Raw genomic sequence first — 21,560 nt, forward strand, 5'->3', positions numbered from 1 at the left:
CCGTAAGTTTGGTAGGAAGGTACCAAAGTAATCCCGACATGGAACACTGGACATCGGTCAAGAATATCCTGAAGTACCTAAAGACGACTAAGGATATGTTTCTCGTTTATGGAGGTGACGAAGAGCTCATCATAAAGGGTTACGTCGATGCTAGCTTCGACACAGATCTGGATGACTCTAAGTCACAAACCGGATACATGTATATTTTGAATGGTGGGGCAGTAAGCTGGTGCAGTTGCAAGCAAAGCGTTGTGGCGGGATCTACATGTGAAGCGGAGTACATGGCAGCCTCGGAGGCAGCACAAGAGGCAATCTGGGTGAAGGAGTTCATTACCGACCTAGGAGTCATACCCAATGCGTCGGGCCCGATGACTCTCTTCTGTGACAACACTGGAGCTATTGCCCTTGCCAAGGAGCCCAGGTTTCACAGAAAGACCAGGCATATCAAGCGTCGCTTCAACTCCATTCGTGAAAGTGTTCAAAATGGAGACATAGATATTTGTAAAGTACATACGGACCTGAATGTGGCAGATCCGTTAACTAAACCTCTCCCTAGAGCAAAATATGATCAACACCAGAACTGCATGGGTGTTCGATTCATCACAATGTAACTATACTATTGACTCTAGTGCAAGTGGGAGACTGTTGGAAATATGCCCTAGAGGCAATAATAAAATGGTTATTATTATATTTCTTTGTTCATGATAATTGTCTATTGTTCATGCTATAACTGTGTTATCCGGAAATCGTAATACATGTGTGAATACATAGACCACAACACGTCCCTAGTGAGCCTCTAGTTGACTAGCTCGTTGATCAAAAGATAGTCATGGTTTCCTGACTATGGACATTGGATGTCATTGATAACGGAATCACATCATTAGGAGAATGATGTGATGGACAAGACCCAATCCTAAGCATAGCTCAAAGATCGTGTAGTTCGTTTGCTATAGCTTTTCCGAATGTCAAGTATCATTTCCTTAGACCATGAGATTGTGCAACTCCCGGATACCATGGGAGTGCTTTGGGTGTGCTAAACGTCACAACGTAACTGGGTGACTATAAAGGTACACTACAGGTATCTTCGAAAGTGTCTGTTGGGTTGGCACGAATCGAGACTGGGATTTGTCACTCCGTATGACAGAGAGGTATATCTGGGCCCACTCGGTAATGCATCATCATAATGAGCTCAATGTGACCAAGTGGTTGATCACGGGATCATGCATTATGGTACGAGTAAAGTGACTTGCTGGTAACGAGATTGAACAAGGTATTGGGATACCGATTATCGAGTCTTGGGCAAGTAACGTACCGATTGACAAAGGGAATTGTATACGGGATTGATTGAATCCTCTACATCGTGTTTCATCCGATGAGATAATCGAGGAGCATGTGGGAGCCAACATGGGTATCCAGATCCCGCTGTTGGTTATTGACCGGAGAGTCGTCTCGGTCATGTCTGCGTGTCTCCCGAACCCGTAGGGTCTACACACTTAAGGTTCGATGATGCTAGGGTTGTTGAGATATTAGTATACGGTAACCCGAAAGTTGTTTGGAGTCCCGGATGAGATCCCGGACGTCACGAGGAGTTCTGAAATGATCCGGAGGTGAAGATTTATATATAGGAAGTCAAGTTTCGGCCATCGGGAAGATTTTCGGGGTAATCGGTATTGTACCGGGACCACCGGAAGGGTCTCGGGGGTCTACCGGGTGGGGCCACCTATCCCGGAGGGGCCCATGGTCTGAAGTGTGAGGGTAACCAGCCCCAGATGGGCTGGTGCGCCCCCATGGGCCCCACTTGGCTTGGGGGGCACTCCACCCCCTTGGCCGCCGCCCCCCTTGGAGATGGCATCTCCTAGGGCGCCCCCTAGGGGTCCTATAAATAGTGGGGGGAGGGAGGGCAGCCACACCCTAGCCCGTGGCGTCTCCCTCTCCCTCTCGTGACACTCCTCCGTCTCCCTGAGCTTGGTGAACCCTGCCGAGATCACCGTTGCTTCCACCACCACCACGCCGTCGTGCTGCTGGATCTTCATCAACCTCTCCTTTCCCCTTGCTGGATCAAGTTGGAGGAGACGTTTTCCCAACCGTACGTATGTTGAACGCGAAGTTGCCGTCCATTCGGCACTAGGTCATCAATGATTTGGATCACGACGAGTACGACTCCATCAACCCCGTTCTCTTGAACGCTTCCGCGCATGATCTACAAGGGTATGTAAATGCACTCCCCTCTCCCTCGTTGCTAGATGACTCCATAGATTGATCTTGGTGATGCGTAGAAAATTTTAAAATTCTGCTACATTCCCCAACATCAACATGATAAATGATAATAGTACACATGGCCATCCAAAACGCCAGTAGTAGTAAGTTTCCATCATTAGTTTATTTAAGTTTACATCACGCAAAGAGTTTCCCTGTGCCATAAAAAGATACATACGAATTTATGTACCACTTGTTATAACAATCAACAAACAACAGCAACTCGATGTCTCCATATGTCTGTGCTTCATTCGAGAGCTCCTCGTTCACCACCTCATTTTTATGCTATTATCAAAGGCAGCAAAAGAGGCACATAAGTATTGACCACGAAGTGGGGAGCTGTAATTCTAGAATAAACAGAACACAAGAAGAGTTTTGACAAAATTTTGAAGAGTGCTATCTTGTGACAAGGTGTAACCAAGTACATAGTGAACGAAAATGCAATCAAAACAGGAAGAAGGATCTTCAATAAGGTAGTCACTACCCACGCATGATACCCCAGTTCTACGAACCACTATTCTATGTTTAAAATTATTTGCTGTAGAGATTAACCCAATAAAAAGATAAATGAATTTATCCATGGGGATAGGTGGAACCTTCAATATTTCCAAATCAGTGACATGCTCAAAGTCCTCTGTTGTAGGCAAGCCATTTGCTATCACAGACAACAATTTAATATCTCCTTCGATCATTACTTCACCAACAAACCCAGGCTATAAATCCAAGTAAAAAAGCAAGGTGAGATCTTACCGATGCCGTTGCCACCATGGATGACTAGCTCCTGGTCATTGAAAGTTAATTGGGTGGAGATGAGTGTCAAACAATAAAATTTTAATAATCAACAACCAGAAGAGGTACATCGCTATATAGCTTCACAAGCTATCCATGTTATCAGGCCCTGTCGAAAAGGAATTTCCTATTGAGGCATGGTATAGAGGCACTAGTTTGGTTCAAATGTTTTACTGTCTTCCAATTCAAGTATGGCGATATTTTGACGGAAACATAGGCAACCATTGGACTAATGTGAGAATGTAAAGGGACTTACCAGTTGGTTGATAAGTGTTGCCAGAATATCTTGCAGCTCTATCAAAAATAAAGGGCCAAAGGTGAAATTGCAGTTATGTCAAGTCAAAGAATGTAGTACAGCTCTCAAAGAACAAATATGGTACAACTAGAATTTACCAATTTGGTTTTCAACTACTTTTATTGCATATATAAATAAAGTTAAATTGCAGTGACTAAGCCTGTGGAGTTTGGGGCAAGGCGGACATATTCAACTTTGATATTGAATATTGACAAGGAGTTCAAGTGGATATCATATTATGCCATGTACATTAATAATATTTACATACCCATCAAACTTAAAAGTAGATGTACAAATAAAATTCAGATCACTACCTGCGAAAGCAGTTTGACATATCTTAAAGATATTTATGTTGCTCCAGAAAAATAAGGCTACTCGACGAAACAATTAAGCCATGAAGATTCTAAAGCAAGAGTTACTTTTCATCGGTGGTGTTCCAGTGACTACCCATGTGTTGTGATGGATGTTTGCACTGGGAGAAATCAAGAATCACCAATGTTAGAAGAAATGTGTAAGTGGATCCTCAATTCTATAGAAGTAATGGTATAACATGTCAACATTTCACATTTCGAATTCTGAAATTGGATAACTAAGTCATCCTTGACAATGTTGACCTCTTCGATACCAAGAATGGTGTTCACTACTACCATTTTCAAGGTCGTGATCTTGCCATCAGTGGTCGTGGTCTTGTGAATGGCCTTCTTCTTCCTGTCATCGGTGGAAAACTAAGTACAATAACAAGAGGAGAAATGCTTCATATATTTGTACTCTTAAGCTGACACACGTCCACTAAATGGCATTCAATGACAGATCAATCTTGAAATGTGACACCAATATGTTAAGATGGTGATCAATATGCTTAGTGATCCCGCTTCAAATTGGGCATTTCTACAGAGAATAGCAGCAATGATTCACAGGGCACAAATTATTAATTTTGAGGAGACATTTTAGGTCTGAAACAAAGGATTGACACAAGTTAAATAGATATATGTAGAATAGACAACATGCTGAAAGCAGGAAACGCTACTGCTCGCTCATAGAAAAATCAATCCATGAATCAAAGTAGTGCTAGTTTTTTTTACATAAAATTGCGTGCTGGGCCGATGTGGTGCATGATTCCGTCACCGGGGGTTGAAATCTGTACACTGCAGGTAGAGAGGGGAGGAGGGAGAAAACTAATGGGCAGTGCTTATCTAGCTATTTAATTTAGTTTTCAAGGACTACACTTTACAGAATCGAACCATTTCTTTGCCTAACATGTGGATCACAGGAAACAAAATAGGTGCTACAGGAATTGAACTTCACAGGAAACAATGATGTTTTAGCAGGAATTCATGAAATCAATATCAAACATGGTCTAATAGTATAAGAAAATACCTTTTGGAAATCCACACATCATTCGGATCCCGCTGGTTAGTAGGTTTGGCTGCCTTCTTTTGTCAGGCACTGCCATAAATGTTCACCAACAATATTATACAGGTTGTATCATACATTGTCCACACAAAAATAACCTGAAAAAACAAAATCTGAAATATACATGTTGAACATAAGGCTTCTCATCAAGGAAAAGCAAGAGATTATGCAAGGAATATATTGTTGTAGATGTCAGGTTCAGTACTTTTATCATGGTAAGGCTGGTTTCATAATCCAATTCCATCTACATTAACACGTTAGTGCTGTAGAAAACACGACAGAGTTCAGAATCAGATTTCAGATCATGGCCAGCTTATTTTACAAAACTATTTTGTATCCCCTCTCAAATGCTACATGTGTGTACTTTACTTCAAACAAATAATGTTTTCTGGGTGCCCGTTGGCAAGGACAAATGATATTTGTATTGAATAAGATTTATACATATAAATGTCTGATTATGAAAAAAGTTTTGCCCACAAATCTGAAGTTGTCCAACAGAAGCACAACGGGAATATCATAAATAGGTTTGCAATGATTGAAGAGCATAGACGCAAATAGTCCACTCAAGAACTAATTTGAGAAATACGTACACTCTGAACTCACTTTGGTCTCTTCAGATCGCGAATGGTACAAAGAAGGCATGTCTTTTAACATCCGCACATAAGAAGGTCCTCGGGTCTCGGGGCAGAACGTCAAATGGATGGTCTCTGAAGAAGAACCCACTGGCACTGATGTTTCCGATCTGTGAGATGAATTTGGTTGTCAGGAGAGAGAGAGAGATGCCTCACCGGGATGTTCGCACGGACATAAATCTCCGCAGCCGGCAACCTGGAGGGGGCAACGGCGGGGAGCAGGGCCGCGTGGGGGGCACTGGTAGGCAGGACGACGTGGGGCCGACGTAAGCAAGATAGCGTGGGAAGTGCTTCTCCACGGCCGACATAGTCTTCCCCGGGATCTGCCCGGCACCCAGGATGACGAAGAGGCCGGAGTTCTTGGTGACGGGGTGGGGATGGAGCACCTTGGTGGTGTAGAGGGTTCGATCTCGGGGGGGATGGGTGCTGTGGGGGCGGCAGGAGGGTTTGAGGACGACGGCGCGGTGCAGCGGCCGACCGGAGAGAGCAGTGAGCGTTGCGATGTTGGGGGCGGCGTGAGCGGCGGCTAGTGGTGGGGAATTAGGGGTACTGGGAAGGAAAGAGCAGCGAGGTTCGCGGGCTAGGCCAAAACTTGGTGCTCAATTTTTTCGTCTGCGCGCTTGGCCCATTTAGCCACAGGCGGTCGGTCGGTGTTATTTACCGACCCATAGTTCGAAGGGTATACAAGAATTGCCGACCGACCGCTCGATGGCATTTGTGCATGCATTCCCGACCAACTGTTGGTCGGCGTATAAAGGTTTCCCAACCAACAGTCCGACGAGGGGTTTCTCAACCAACGATCAGTCGGTAATTGACAACTTTCCCAACACACATCGGTAGGGAATAATGTACCGTGGTGTAGTGACTTCTCCTCTTCCTTGCTGGATCAAGAAGGAGGAGACGTCCCCGGGCTATACGTGTGTTGAACGCGAAGGCGCCGTCCGTTCGGTGCTTGATCGGATCTTCCGTGATTTGAATCGCCACGAGTACGACTCCATCAACCATGTTCATATAACGCTTACGCTTAGCAATCTTCAAGGGTATGAAGATGCACTCCCTCTCTCTCTCTCTCTTTGCTAGCATCTCCTAAATTGATCCTGGTGACACGTAGGAAAAGTTTGAATTATTACTACGTTCCCCAACAGATATGTGGGTAGGACAATGGTGTTTGTCTCGCTTTTGATTGCTTCATTTCTTGCCCAAAGACACAATTCATAGTCCTGCTCGTATGAAGAACTAATTTCATGATTCTTGTCGGTGTCAAAACCGGCGGATCTCGGGTAGGGGGTCCCGAACTGTGCGTCTAAGGCGGATGGTGACAGGAGTCAGGGGACACGATGTTTTACCCAGGTTCGGGCCCTCTTGATGGAGGTAAAAACCATACGTCCTGCTTGATTAATATTGATGATATGGGTAGTACAAGAGTAGATCTACCACGAGATCAGAGAGGCTAAACCCTAGAAGCTAGCCTATGGTATGATTGTATGTTGTAGTTGTTGTGTCCTACGGACTAAAACCCTCCGGTTATATAGACACCAGAGAGGGTTAGGGTTACACAAGGTCGGTTACAAAGGAGGAGATATCCATATCCGTATTGCCTAGCTTGCCTTCCACGCCAAGTAGAGTCCCATCCGGACACGAGACGAAGTCTTCAATCTTGTATCTTCATAGTCTAACAGTCCGACAAATGGAGATAGTCCGGCTGTCTGGAGACCCCCTAATTCAGGACTCCCACAGTAGCCCCTGAACCAGGCTTCAATGACGATGAGTCCGGTGCACAGTATTGTCTTCGGCATTGCAAGGCGGGTTCCTCCTCCGAATATACCATGGAAGAATTTGAATATAAGAATAGTGTCCGACACTGCAAAATAAGTTCCACGTACCACCGTAGAGAGAATAATATTTCCACAAATCCAATTTGTTGACTTGTTTTGGCAACACGACATTATGTCATGGCCCGGTGATTATTCGAATCGTTTCCTTTCTAGCCCCGCACATAACGCGAGGAAGTTTTTTGACACGTCTTGTCAAAGCAGAGATCGTGTCCCCTTATCACGGGATTCTCATCAATACGGGCGTGGGTAACCCAACCGCGCCATCGATTACGGCGCTTGGGGGATAAGCGAGTTTTACCAGGCTAGTGGGGACGCTTAGTTTCGTCCGTCCATATAAAGGGATAAGGATTCACCTTTTCATCCACGCCTTCTTCCTCCTTTGCTCATCCGTTTTCGCACACTCGAGCTCTAGCGCCCAAGTCCGCACTTCCCACCTCAACCTTCTCCAACCATGTCCGGAGCGGGAGGCAGGTGGATCGTCTCCCCCGTCACGGAGGGAGACATCAAGAAGCTGAGGAGAGCCGGATACCTGCCCGACGACATCGCGCACCGGCTCCCAGATGAGGGGCAACTCATCCCCACCCCCGGGCCCCATGAGAGGGTAGTGTTCCTTACCCATTTCCTCCGCGGACTGGGATTCCCTCTCCACCCATTCGTCCCGGGGCTCATGTTCTACTACGGCCTGGATTTCCATGATCTGGCCCGGAACTTCATCCTCAACATCTCGGCGTTTATCATCGTGTGTGAGGCCTTTCTCCGCATCAAGCCCCACTTCGGCTTATGGCTAAAGATCTTTAATGTCAAGCCGAAGGTTGTGGGCGGCCGCCAGGCGGAGTGCGGAGGTGCCATGGTGGGCAAGATGCCCAACGTTACATGGCTCGAGGGCTCCTTTGTGGAAACCATAAAGGTGTGGCTATCGGGGTGGTTCTACATCATCGAGCCGCGTGACCCTGCATGGGCAGCGACCCCCGAGTTCCGATCTGGCATCCCCACGCGGCTCACCTCCTGGAAAGAGAAGGGCCTGTCCTGGGGTAGTTCGGGAGAGCTGACCGGACTCGAAACATGTATTCAGAACATGGTGAACAAGAAGCTCAAACTCGTCAACGTAGTCCAGGTCACGCTCCACCACCGGATCCTCCCGTGCCAACAACGGGACTTCAACTTGTGGGAGTTCGACCCGGCGCAGCACCGAACTCTGAACAGGCTCTTCGACACAACTCATGAAGATGCCTGGAGGGTGTTGTTCAAAAGCGCCAAGGTCCCCCCTCCCATTACTGAGGATCGTGGATTCAGCGCGAAGCGCCAAGCCAGTGCGGTAAGCCACTTTACCTTTCACACGATACTTATTTTTTATAGATTGACTCCATGCGGGATCTAAACTCCTGTACCTTTGACAGGACTGGCAGGAGACGGCCGGACAGATCGACTGTCCGGCTCCTTTGCCCGAAGGCCCAGCAAAAGCTCTTCTGGCGACGACGCTGACTCCGGCTCCTTATACGGTGCCGGAGAAGACCAAGAAGGCCAAGGGAACCCGAAAGAGTTCCCGACGCCAGGCGTCGTTGGACTCACCGTCCGAGGACTCTAAGGCGCAATCCTCCCCCGAAGACGAGGAGGCAGAAGAGGATGCTCCCCCTCTAGACGGGGGAGACAAGAAAAGGAAGGTCGCCCCAACTGGGGAGGCCGAAGGGTCCAAGAAGGGGAGAACTCTCCTTCCGGACTACTCCACCGCCGCCGCCGACGGCTCACACGAGTGACTGCCCAGGGCCAAGCCACTAGAGAAGTCGTAAGTATTCGGATATCAGAGTAAGTCATAATATTCCTTTGCCGCACTACTTCACCTAACGTCGAAATATGATTATGCAGGCCGCCTCGAGCCCGTATCGATGTATCATCGGACGGCTCCCTGGGCTTGTCGGACATGGATAGCGATCCAGTTCCGACCGCCACCTCCCCCTATCCTGCGGACGACGCTGAGGTGCTGTCTCACGAGGCACCGGGTCGAGGGGAGACAGTCCCGGAGGCGCCTCAAGGCGGCCTTCCGGACTCCGGGAGCCAAGGGGACAAGGCCCCTGAGAGCTCCGAGTTCGTCCCTCGGCCAAACACTGCGCCGGAACCTCCAGTGGTTCCGGGCTCGGGCAGGCGGCCTCCTTCTAAGAGGGGCAAGACGCCTGTGCCGGTGACCTCTGTCCATCCAGAGGTGCCGGACAATCTGCTGGAAGCGCTTCGCAGCGCTTCCATCGACGAGGAGCACCGTACTATTATGAGTGCGGTGGTCTAGAAGGTTTAGTCCGCCAAGAGCGGATTGACTGAAGCCTGTGCCAGCCTTCTAACAGGCTTTGAGGTAAGTGTTTTAAAATATAGGAAAAATATTACCGCATAGACAGTAGCCCCTGATGCTTTGTTTGGTGTTCACAAAGAAAAGCCGAACAGAGGATCAAATAATATTGCAGGAGTCTAATATAAGTATGTCAATATGCGTATGCAGGCCTCGCTGCTGGCGTCCACCGCACTGACTGCGGAGGTCGCCATACTGAAGCAGGACCTCGAGGGGTCCAAGAAAGAGCTCGACCTTGCCAAGAGGCAGCTCGAGGAGAACAAGGGTAAGTAATACCCTGTATGTAGATATGTATAAATAAAAGAAGACGCGATTGCAAAATGACAGGATCATCGTATATTTGCCAGGGGCCATGACCGAGGTGGCGACCCTGAAGCAAGCGCTAACCAAGGCCGAAGATAAAGCGGCCAAGGAGCGCACCGAGCGGGAAAAACAAGAGGCTCGTGTGGGCGAGGTGCAGCAAGAGCTCCAGGCTCTCGTGACGAAGCACGAGGCGTTGGAGCTTGACTCAAAGACGCTAGAGTCTGAGCTTGCCGCGGCCCTTGAGAGCACAAAGAGTGCCAAGGCTGAGGCCCTCCAGGAGATTGACGCGATGAAGAAAATAGCGGCGGGTAAGGCAGTCTATATGCAAAGCAAGCATGTGAAAGTAAATTACCTATTACTTACCCGAATTCGGAGCTCTCCAGGAGCATTCGCAGATATGCCCCGCAGCGTGTCGGATGCCACACAATTTTACCCGACCGAGGAGGGAAGCTCAACGGAGAAGCTGTTCTGGTCTCCGTATACCGAGACTGAACACCCGATGCCTCTGAGAGACCAGCTAAAGTAGCTGGTTGAGATGCACAAGGAAGCCAAACAGGCCATGAAGGGCCTTATGGTCCGGTTGTGGCCTGGCGACGCCCTTCTGAATAGCTACTTCAGCCTGGTGAGGCGGCTTGTGGATGCCTGCCCACGGCTGGAGGTCGTCAAGTGGTCCGTCTGCATCGAAGGTGCACGCCGGGCTTTCGCCCGTGTGAAGGTGCAGTGGGCCAAGCTAGACGCTATGAAGCTGATCAAGGAAGGGCCGCCGCAGGGCAAGGAGCATCGCACCCCCGAGATTTATTATGAGGGTGTCCTGAAGGGTGCCCGTCTTGTAGCGGACGAATGTTCAAAGGATGTAATATTTGAGTAAACTTGCTCGTGGGGTCCTGTATGATGAAAACTTGTTTCATATGCACTATGCAATGCTTGTGTGAATTTAAAATATTACCTTCTGTTTGGCCGTTTATCCAATCTGAGAGATGGCTAGTCCTCGGTTTCTGCCCCCATGCCACGAGTGCTGGGGTGTTCGGGATAAACCTGAGCACTCTTGTTCCCATGTTTGGGTCCTTCAAGGGAGGTGCTCAGCACAACGAACAAGGCAACCGGACTAATAATGCTTTATCACTCTCACTTAGCCATAGAATTCTATAATTTTAAATTTTGGCAAAGCCCCTGGTATTTGGAAGGCCGAATTCGGGGCGCAATACATGCCTTTAAGCCGGACAGGGCCGGCCCCTCACCCTAAGCGGCATAAGTCTTTAGGGACTCAAAAACCTCGCCGAACAGCAACCAGTCTCTCGCCTTATCATGACAGTCAGTTTTAGCTTTCTCTACTGAGGTGCTAAGCCCGGCAGAACCGAGGCTCAATCGCAGTAGTTCTCCTAGCGCTACTTTAGCCGATAGAGCGGAACGTAAGGTACCAAAACATAGGAGCCGGGCAAACCCAAAATTTGACCAAAGACATGATTCGGAGCTGATGCATATAATGCTATAAGTTCGGGGTGCCGCACTTGTGAAAGTGTTCGGACTTTTCTCACCATATTGTGGGGGACGTAAGCCCCTGGTGTATTGGCCGTACCAAAGTGTACGGTTGCAAGGCGTCGTTAATGAACACACATATATATAACAAGAATGCAATAATAGTCGTGATGTTATGCATTGTTTATTCAAAAAGGTGCGTTAAAGCAGAATGATACAGATAGTGCGATAAGCAAAGAGTGGGACTATGTCCCATCCAAGGGCAAGCTGAGGAATAGTATTAAATCAAATATTTCGCTCGTTATTGTAATCCACCTGGGAATTCCGTGGTGTGACGTAGCTTTCTGCCTCCTTGGTTGCTGCATCATGTGTTCGGCAATAGTGCTGCCGGACAGGGTTTCCAGAGATTAAGGTCCTGAAAAAGAGAAAAATAACCAAACGGGAAGCCCCTAGTGCGGTTTAAGCCGCGTCTTGGGGCGTGCCGCAGTTGTGCCCCCCTCCCCACCTATGCCCATGGTATTTTTAATGTGTAATTATGTATGCGTGGCACGAGTTTCACCGTTTGGATGTGACTGGGGTGGGAGCTGCATTGCTATGCGAGCTCAGATCACGCCAGGCGGTCTGTTTGCCGATTGCTCCGAGCGCGCTTGAAGGTGTCCGGGTCTTGAAATGCCGAACTGGTGGATTGCCTTGAGAGGTTGTTTTGCGCTTCTGCTGTGAGGGCCGCAGTGTGCTCCTCTGTTCGGAGATAACGCTCTGTGTTTCCATTGACTGTAATAACCCCGCGAGGTCCTGGCATCTTGATCTTGAGGTATGCATAATGCGGTACCGCATTGAATCTCGCAAATGCGGTTCGCCCGAGCAGTGCATGATAACCACTGCGGAACGGGACTATATCGAGGATTAACTCCTCCCTTCGGAAGTTATCCGGGGATCTGAAGACCACTTCCGGTGTAATTGAGCCTGTGCAATGGGCCTCTACGCCTGGAATGACGCCTTTGAAGGTCGTTTTTGTGGGTTTGATCCTTGAGGGGTTTATACCCATTTTGCGCATTGTGTCCTGTTAAAGCAGGTTCAGGCTGCTGCCGCCATCCATAAGGACTTGAGTGAGGTGAAATCCATTGATGAATGGGTTTAGGACCAGTGCGGCGAATCCGCCATGACGGATACTAGTAGGGTGATCCCTGCGATCGAAGGTGATCGGACAGGAGGAGCATGGGTTGAACTTTGGGGCGACGGGCTCCAACGCGTATACGTCCCTGAGCGCACGCTTCCGCTCCCTCTTGGGGATGTGGGTTGCGTATATCATGTTCACTGCCCGCACTTGTGGGGAGAACCTCTTCTGTCCTCCGGTGTTCAGCTGCCGGGGCTCTTCCTCGTCATCACTATCTGGCCCCTTATCTTTGTTTTCGGCAATTAACTTGCCGACCTGCTTGAATACCCAACAATCCCTATTGGTGTGGTTGGCTGGCTTGTCGGGGGTGCCGTGTATTTGACACGAGCGATCAAGTATGCGGTCCAAACTGGACGGGCCCGAAGTGCTTCTTTTAAATGGCTTTTTCCGCTGACCGGGTTTAGAGCCTTTGAATCCGGCATTGACTGTCGTATATTCAATATTATCGCTGTTAATGCAACGCTTATGTTTGTTGCGACGTGACCTGCTATTTCCGTCCTTGGTATCCGAAGTACCATGGTTCTTTGATATGTTATTACTGCGAGCCAGCCAACTGTCTTCTCCCGCACAAAAGCGGGTCATGTGTGTCGTGAGGGCTGCCATAGATTTTTGGCTTTTCCTGACCAAGGTGCCGGGCTAGCCACTCATCGCGGATGTTGTGTTTGAAAGCTGCTAGGGCCTCTGCATCCGGACAGTCAACGATTTGATTTTTCTTTGTTAGGAACTGAGTCCAGAATTGCCTGGCCGATTCTTCTAGCTGCTGAATTATGTGGCTCAAGTCATCGGCATCTGGTGGCCACACAAAAGTGCTCTGAAAGTTGTCGAGGAATGCGGCCTCCAGATCTTCCCAACAACTGATGGACTCTGCTGGCAAGTTGTTAAGCCAATGCCGCGCTGGTCCCTTGAGCTTTAGTGGGAGGTATTTGATGGCGTGTAAGTCATCACCGCGGGCCATGTGGATGTGGAGGAGGAAATCCTTGATCCATACTGCGGGATCTGTTGTGCCGTCGTATGATTCAATATTTACAGGTTTGAAACCTTCTGGGATTTGATGATCCATTACTTCATCTGTGAAGCATAAGGGGTGTGCGGCGCCTCTGTATTGAGCTATATCGCGACGCAGCTCGAATGGGTCTTGCCCGCTGTGTTCGGCCCGACCGGATTTACTTTTACTGTATCCGACATGACGTTTATCGTCTCGCATAGTGGCGCGCCCTCGTGATTCGTAGATCGATCTTGCATGCTTTGCTTTGTCCTCCAATATGTCTCCCAGGTCTGGCGTATCTCCCCATGCCTTTTTATTTGAATGGCGTCAGGTGCAGGCTGAGTTTTTGGTTGGAATGCCTCTCTATCGTGGCCACGAGGTGGTCGATCAGCCGCATCATACGCTTCTTCCTCGAGTCGGGGTAGCAACATGTACTTTGGGTAACTCTTGGAGGGGCGCTCGAGTTTATATTCCTCGGCCACGAGGACTTCAGTCCATCTATCAGCTAGCAGATCCTGATCAGCTTGAAGCTGCTGCTGCTTTTTCTTAAGGCTATTTGTCGTGGCTATAAGCCGACATTTGAAGCGCTCTTGTTCGACGGGATCCTTTGGCACAACGAATTCATCGTCGCCGAGGCTTGCCTCGTCTTTGGAGGGGGGCATGTAATTATCATCCTCCTCCTCTCCATCTGCCGCTCTCTTAGGAGGGCTGGCTCCTCCATCCTCCTGCTCTAAATCTTGCGGGAGGGGATTGTTGTTGTCTTCGGCACTATCCGGAGTGTTATTATCTCCTGTGCCGGTATCACCACTATTGCTTTGGCGGGACTTAGAGCGGCGCCGTTGACGCTGGTGCTTGGGTTGCTTCTTGGAGGGGTCATCCTCCGCTATCTCGTCGCCATTGCCTTCTTTGGGTGTATCCACCATGTATATATCGTATGATGAGGTGGCTGTCCAGTGCCCTGTGGGCAGTGGATCCTCTTCGTCTCCTACATCGTCGTCCATACCGTCGATGTCTTCGGAGACAAAGTCGAGCATGTCGCTTAAGTCATCAACAGTGGCTACTAAGTGGGTGGTGGGTGGGCCGCGAATTTCTTCGTCGTCCGCATCCCCGTCCCGCCGGACATAGTTCAGCCAGGATCCTCCTCACAAGGAGAGAGACCTTAATGAGTTCAGTATGTCGCCAAAGGGCGAGTGCTGAAAAATATCCGCGGAGGTAAACTCCATGATCGGCGCCCAATCGGATTCGATGGGAACGGGCGCGGGCGGTTCGGAGTCCGTGGCCGGAGAAGGATCCGGCAGTTTAACAACACGGCTCTTGTGCAAGGTAAGGTCAATGTTTGGCTCGATCGCCACTGAGGGTAAGGCCTCCGTGGCGGGGTCCATCCACCCATCCATGGATGGCACAACTGGCTCCGAATTGAGGGTCGGAGCGGCTGCTTGTGCGATCTCCTGGACACTATACGATGGCAGAGCTAAATCGTACTCATCGTGACCGCGTGATGCACAAGGCAGAGGCTCGAATCCGTAGATCAAGTCTCCGCGGATATCGGCCGTGTAGTTTAAGCTTCCAAACCTGACATGGTGGCCAGGGGCGTAACTTTCAATCTGCTCCAGATGGCCAAGCGAATTGGCCCGCAGTGCAAAGCCGTCGAAGACAAAGATCTGTCAGGGGAGAAAAGTCTCACCCTGGACTGCATCGCTATCGATGATAGTAGGAGCCATCAAGCCTAACGGCGACGACACAGAGGAACTCTCAATGAAAGCACCAATGTCGGTGTCAAAACCGGCGGATCTCGGGTAGGGGGTCCCAAACTGTGCGTCTAAGGCGGATGGTAATAGGAGGCAGGGGAAACGATGTTTTACCCAGGTTCGGGCCCTCTTGATGGAGGTAAAACCCTATGTCCTACTTGATTAATATTGATGATATGGGTAGTACAAGAGTAGATCTACCAAAAGATCAGAGAGGCTAAACCCTAGAAGCTAGCCTATGGTATGATTGTATGTTGTAGTTGTTGTGTCCTACGGACTAAAACCCTCCGGTTTATATAGACACCGGAGAGGGTTAGGGTTACACAAGGTCGGTTACAAAGGAGGAGATATCCATATCTGTATTGCCTAGCTTGCCTTCCACGCCAAGTAGAGTCCCATCCGCACACGAGACGAAGTCTTCAATCTTGTATCTTCATAGTCTAACAGTCCGGCCAATGGAGATAGTCTGGCTGTCCGGAGACCCCCTAATCCAGGACTCCCACAATTCTACTGGCCACCGGACGCTCAGCAAGTTGCAGCAAATCCCAATGCACAAGTAGAAGCAGCAGCTAGACCAAGGTAAGGGCATCACCGATCTGTTTGTCAGGAGCACTTAAATTGAATCCCTATTTAATTTAGACTATTTTGTGCGGTTGAGTAATTATATTGGTGAGTATATATATTGTGTGCATATGCATCAATTCATCAATCAAATTTTTAGGGAAGATACATAGTTGGTTAGTTAATCAACTTGTACACACCAACATTTTCAAGATAGTTGCTTGTTTAAAATTAGGTTTAGTCTTTTTTGTTGTATTATCTTGACAAGCCTAACATTTATGCAGTGTTTGAATTTATCCGAAATTCTTTATTATAAAAACCATATATTCTAGAAATTTTAGGTCCACAATTTGCATTTTGCACCGGGGCCCCGAATTTCTCGAGACGTCCTTGCTTCACTGAGTTTAGAAGATAAAAGGTGGGTTTGCCAAATCAGTGGCAAAGCTTCCTAGGGCCAAAGGGGGCCATGGCCCCCCTACACAAGAAATGATTAAGGATCTTCTTAATTTTCAAGCTTAAATATAAAATATCACTCTTGGCCTCTCAACTATGTTTTGGCCCTCTCAGCATTCTCCATCAAGCTCCACCACTTTCCAGAATGATGTTCATCATAGAAAATGAGGTTAGTGACTACAGTTAATGTCTTACACACCCATGATATTGTTGCTTAATCTGTACGGGGTCAGTATCTTGTGCCTAATTCTTTTTTACATCACAAGGAGGGGCTGAAATGTTATACTCAAAAGTCACTGGTGTTAACTTTTGTTGCGGTGCTCGTATTTGCTTCCTCCTTAGATTAGCATATAGATGTGCTTCCTATTTGTTTGTTGGCTAGCTAGTGATACGATTTCTTCTACTAGGCCATTCATGTATGTGGGATGATGAGATTGATGTGTCTTCATGTTGCATGCATTCCAATGTTAGTTGAAGTGTAGTTTTAGTGATGTCACATGTGTGAAAAACATACAATGTCATGTGTTGGATGTAGTTTAGTGGCAGTACATATGTTTCATTAGTCCAAACTCAAGTGCAGTTCAGTGGTAGCCCATATGTAGTTTTAAAGTTAGCGTGGAGATAGTTTTAGCATAGATGTAGTTTGCCCACATGTAATTTTAGTGGTTTGCCCATGTGTAGTTTTGTGCTCACATGTGTAGTTTAGTTACATTGCATAAGGTCTAGAATAGGGTTCCATACTGGTTTACTGTTTTTTCAAGTATTTCCGTCCATGTTTTCATGGATGGCATAATAGAACTTGGCACGCCATGGCTCATCGTTGTACACATGGGCATAAACCCCGAGCTTATCAATTATGTGTGCATGGTCTAGGTGTATATTTGTTCAGTACAGATGGTATTTTATACCACACCATACTACTTTAGGAGTATGGTACACATCCCATTCAGTTACGTGCTTAGCCGAGACCTAGAGGTCACCGCATTATTGCTATTCACCATTTCATGTTGTTTTCACAGGAAGAAGGAGCAACGTGTTATGTGGTGCCGCACCAATTTCAAACATTTGATCTAGTGTATGTATTGTAGGAAATACAACTTCTTCTATCATCATTTCAAAACCAACGATATCACCTTTTAGTGGACTGTTAAGATCAATCCACCATATGCTATATTGAATTCCATAACATACAAAGCAACGACAACACAAACAAAGATATATTAATCACGCAAAATTTAGTCACTAACACATTAAATTTGCATGGCTCTGTGATGTTCTTGGTTTTCATTTATTTACATAAAAAGGTAGCCGCGACATCCAAAAACATCAAACCATCTTCATGTGGTAAACTATTTCCAGGGGTGATAAGTGAAGAAACTGTATCATCAGAGTTACAACAAGTCATCACTGAAGGCAGCAACTGCAATTTCTCGTTGGATCTTTTTGTGGCGGGTATAGGTCTTTGTCGGAAAACAATTTCTATGTGTTTCCTAGAATTTGGTTCGCAATGCCGCATGTATGTTCGGAGGATGTTAATCTGAACACAAACATGATCAATTATACACTCGGCTTTTTTTCCCATTCATGTAAGTAATTCAAAAGGGAAACTAAGACATGGTTTAGAAAACAACAACGATCGTTAAATTTTACGCATTCACATGATATACACGTTATTGTTTTCGGGAGTTTAGGGCCAAGGGGGTCATTTTTTCATTTATTTCTAGTGATACCATAAGGAGCCACATATGAATCTTACATGTATAAGATACAATAATGATCAAGTTGGGGGTCAAGGGAGGAATTCGGCAATGCTTGCTCTTAACAGGGGTATGGATGGGATTTTGTAGCGATGGTTGGGATGTCTTTCTAGTTTGCTACCATGAGAAGGACAAGTTGCACGAGAAGGATGGCCTGTGGGCGCCTACTGCATGCACCTGATTCGGCCGGGAGCAAGGGGCAGCATGGGGTTCCATTTTGAGAAGTTACGGGATTGGTTGCCTTTCCAAACCGGATAAATGTGAGATGGTGTCGGGATGAGCTAGTTACAATGTGGTCGTGTCTTTTAGTTACGCAATGGTTGTGTGGTTTACGTTATGGTAGTATTTCCAGTCCACCGCCAGTTCTGACCCACCATGAAACAAAACCCTAGATTTGGCACCCGCTATCAACCAACAGAAATTCTAACCCAACACATGCTTGTTATCTACTGAAGGAAATTTTATGTGTCGATGAGGTCATGAGAAACCTAGTACGCACTTCAATTTCTAGTGGATTGAGGGTGTATTTGTTGGAGATATGCCCTAGAGGCAATCATGTATGATGATATTTCCTATGTGTTTATGAATAAAGATAGTCCTTGGACATTATCAATGATGTGTATCAGCAAGTACGTGGCTTGTTTGTGGTACTATAAATTGTATGATGACTGTCCTAAAAGGCCCCTAGTCGAAAGGGCTGTGTGGACGCGCAGCCGACTAGACTAGCATATGACACGGTCGATGGCTTGGTCTCACTAGCCATGGAGCATTCGATGCTAACTGGATAATATGGACTCGGAAGGATCTGGTCGGATTCGACATAGTCGGATCCAAATTGAGATAAGGTCCGAGTCGGACAGACCCGACTATGAGACGCAGCGATATGTCATCTGTAAGTCTCTAGTACAACATATGTTCTATGTCCTACGACCTGAGCTGGCGCATGTACTTGGGATGGTGACAGACTTTCTTTGGGCCAACCAAATGCTACTCCGTGACTGGGTAGTTACAAAGGTAGGCTTCGGGCTTGTCCAGACAGAGGGAGTCCTGGATTAGGGGGTCTCCGGACAGCCAGACTATATCCTTTGGCCGGACTGTTAGACTATGAAGATACAAGATTGAAGACTTCGTCTCATGTCCGGATGGGACTCTCCTTGGCGTGGAAGGCAAGCTAGGCAGTACGGATATGGATATCTCCTCCTTTGTAACCGACCTTGTGTAACCCTAACCCTCTCCGGTGTCTATATAAACCGGAGGGTTTTAGTCCGTAGGACACAACAATAACATACAATCATACCATAGGCTAGCTTCTAGGGTTTAGCCTCTCTGATCTCGTGGTAGATCTACTCTTGAACTACCCATATCATCAATATTAATCAAGCAGGATGTAGGGTTTTACCTCCATCAAGAGGGCCCGAACCTGGGTAAAACATCATGTTCCCTGCCTCCTGTTACCATCCGCCTTAGACGCACAGTTCGATACCCCCTACCCGAGATCCGCCGGTTTTGACACCGACATTGGTGCTTTCGTTGAGAGTTCCTCTGTGTCGACGCCATTAGGCTTGCTGCCTCCTACAATCATCGATAGCGATGCAGTCCAGGGTGAGACTTTTCTCCTCGGACAGATCTTTGTGTTCGGCGGCTTCGCACTGCGGGCCAACTCGCTTGGCCATCTAGAGCAGATCGAAAGTTACGCCCCTGGCCACCAGGTCAGGTTTGGAAGCTTAAACTACATGGCCGATATCCATGGAGACTTGATCTTCGATGGATTCGAGCCTCTGCCTTGTGCGTCACGCAGTCACGATGAGTACGATTTATCTCTACCATCAGACAATGTTCAGGAGATCGCACCGGCAGCCGCTCCGACCCTCAATTCGGAGCCAGTTGCGCCTTCCATGGACGGGTGGATGGACCCCGCCATGGAGGCCTTACCCTCATCGGCGATCGAGCCAAACATCGACCTTACCCTACATGAGAGCCGTGTTGTCAGACTGCCGGATCCTTCTCCGGCCATGGATTCCGAACCGCCTGCGCCCGTTCCTAGCGAATCCGATTGGGCGCCGATCATGGAATTTACCTCCGCGGATATTTTTCAGCACTCGCCCTTTGGCGACATACTGAACTCATTAAGGTCTCTCTCCTTGTGAGGAGGATCCTGGCCAAACTATGTCCGGCAGGATTGGGATGCGGATGGCGAAGAAATTCGCGGCCCACCCACCACCCACTTAGTAGCCACTGTCGATGACTTAACCGACATGCTCGACTTTGACTCCGAAGACATCGACGGTATGGATGAAGATGCGGGAGATGAAGAGGAACCACTGCCCACAGGGCACTGGACAGCCACCTCATCATACGATATATACATGGTGGACACAACCAAAGAAGGCAATGGCGACGAGACAGCAGAGGATGACCCCTCCAAGAAGCAACCCAAGCGCCGACGTCAGCGGCCTCGTTCTAAGTCCCGCCAAAGCAAAAGTGGTGATACTGGCACAGGAGATAATAACACTCTGGATAGTTCTGAAGATGGCAACAATCCCCTCCAACACGATCTAGGACAGGAGGATGGAAAGGCCAGCCCTCCAGAGAGAGCGGCAGATGGAGAGGCGGAGGATGATAATTACATGCCCCCCTCTAAAGATGAGGCAAGCCTCGACGATGCCGAATTCGTCGTGCCAGAGGACCCCGTCGAACAAGAGCACTTCAAGCGCCGGCTTATAGCCACGGCAAATAACCTTAAGAAAAAGCAGCAACAACTTCAAGCTGATCAAGATCTGCTAGCTGACAGATGGACTGAAGTCCTCGCAGCCAAGGAATATAAACTCGAGCGCCCCTCCAAGAGTTACCCAAAATGCAGGTTGCTACCCCGACTGGAGGAAGAAGCGTATGACGCGGCTGATCGGCCACCTCGTGGCCGCGATAGAGAGGCATTCCAGCCAAAAACTCAGCCTGCACCCCGACACCATTCAAATAAAGAGGCATGGGGAAATATGCCAGACCTGCGAGACGTATTGGAGGACAAAGCAAAACATGCAAGATTGATCTACGGATCACGAGGGCGCGCCACTATGCAAGACGATAAACGTCACGCCGGACACATTAAAAGTAAGTCCGGCCGGGCCGTCCACAGCGGACACAAATCATTCGAGCCGCGTCACGGCATAGCCCAGTACATAGGCGCCGCACACCCCCTATGCTTCACAGACGAAGTAATGGATCATCAAATCCCAGAGGGTTTCAAACCCGTAAATATTGAATCATACGACAGCACAACAGATCCTGCGGTATGGATCAAGGATTTCCTCCTCCACATCCACATGGCCTACGGTGATGACTTACACGCCATCAAATACCTCCCACTAAAGCTCAAAGGACCAGCGCGGCATTGGCTTAACAGCTGGCCAGCTGAGTCCATTAGCTATTGGGAAGATCTGGAGGCCGCATTCCTCGACAACTTTCAGGGCACTTATGTGCGACCACCAGATGCCGATGACTTGATCCACATAATTCAGCAGCCAGAAGAATCGGCCAGGCAATTCTGGACT

At 48.2% G+C, this 21,560-nt stretch overlaps 1 long non-coding RNA gene across 9 annotated transcripts; it reads right to left on the bottom strand.

Annotated features, from left to right (window-relative positions):
* Positions 1-2,344: 2,344 nt before the first annotated feature.
* LOC119317938 lies at positions 2,345-5,922 on the bottom strand. 9 transcript variants are annotated; one of them, XR_005153853.1, is made up of 5 exons: positions 5,582-5,922; positions 4,718-5,495; positions 3,988-4,048; positions 3,302-3,339; positions 2,345-3,037 (listed from the first exon to the last, which is right to left on the bottom strand). It is a non-coding gene; the product is annotated as an uncharacterized LOC119317938 (long non-coding RNA). The 9 variants fall into 9 exon arrangements; XR_005153852.1 differs by having other exon boundaries at positions 4,718-5,460; positions 5,542-5,922; XR_005153854.1 differs by having other exon boundaries at positions 4,718-5,481; positions 5,542-5,922.
* Positions 5,923-21,560: the final 15,638 nt, after the last annotated feature.

This window comes from Triticum dicoccoides, chromosome 6A (assembly GCF_002162155.2).
Source record: "Triticum dicoccoides isolate Atlit2015 ecotype Zavitan chromosome 6A, WEW_v2.0, whole genome shotgun sequence".
NCBI classification, from domain to species: domain Eukaryota; kingdom Viridiplantae; phylum Streptophyta; class Magnoliopsida; order Poales; family Poaceae; genus Triticum; species Triticum dicoccoides.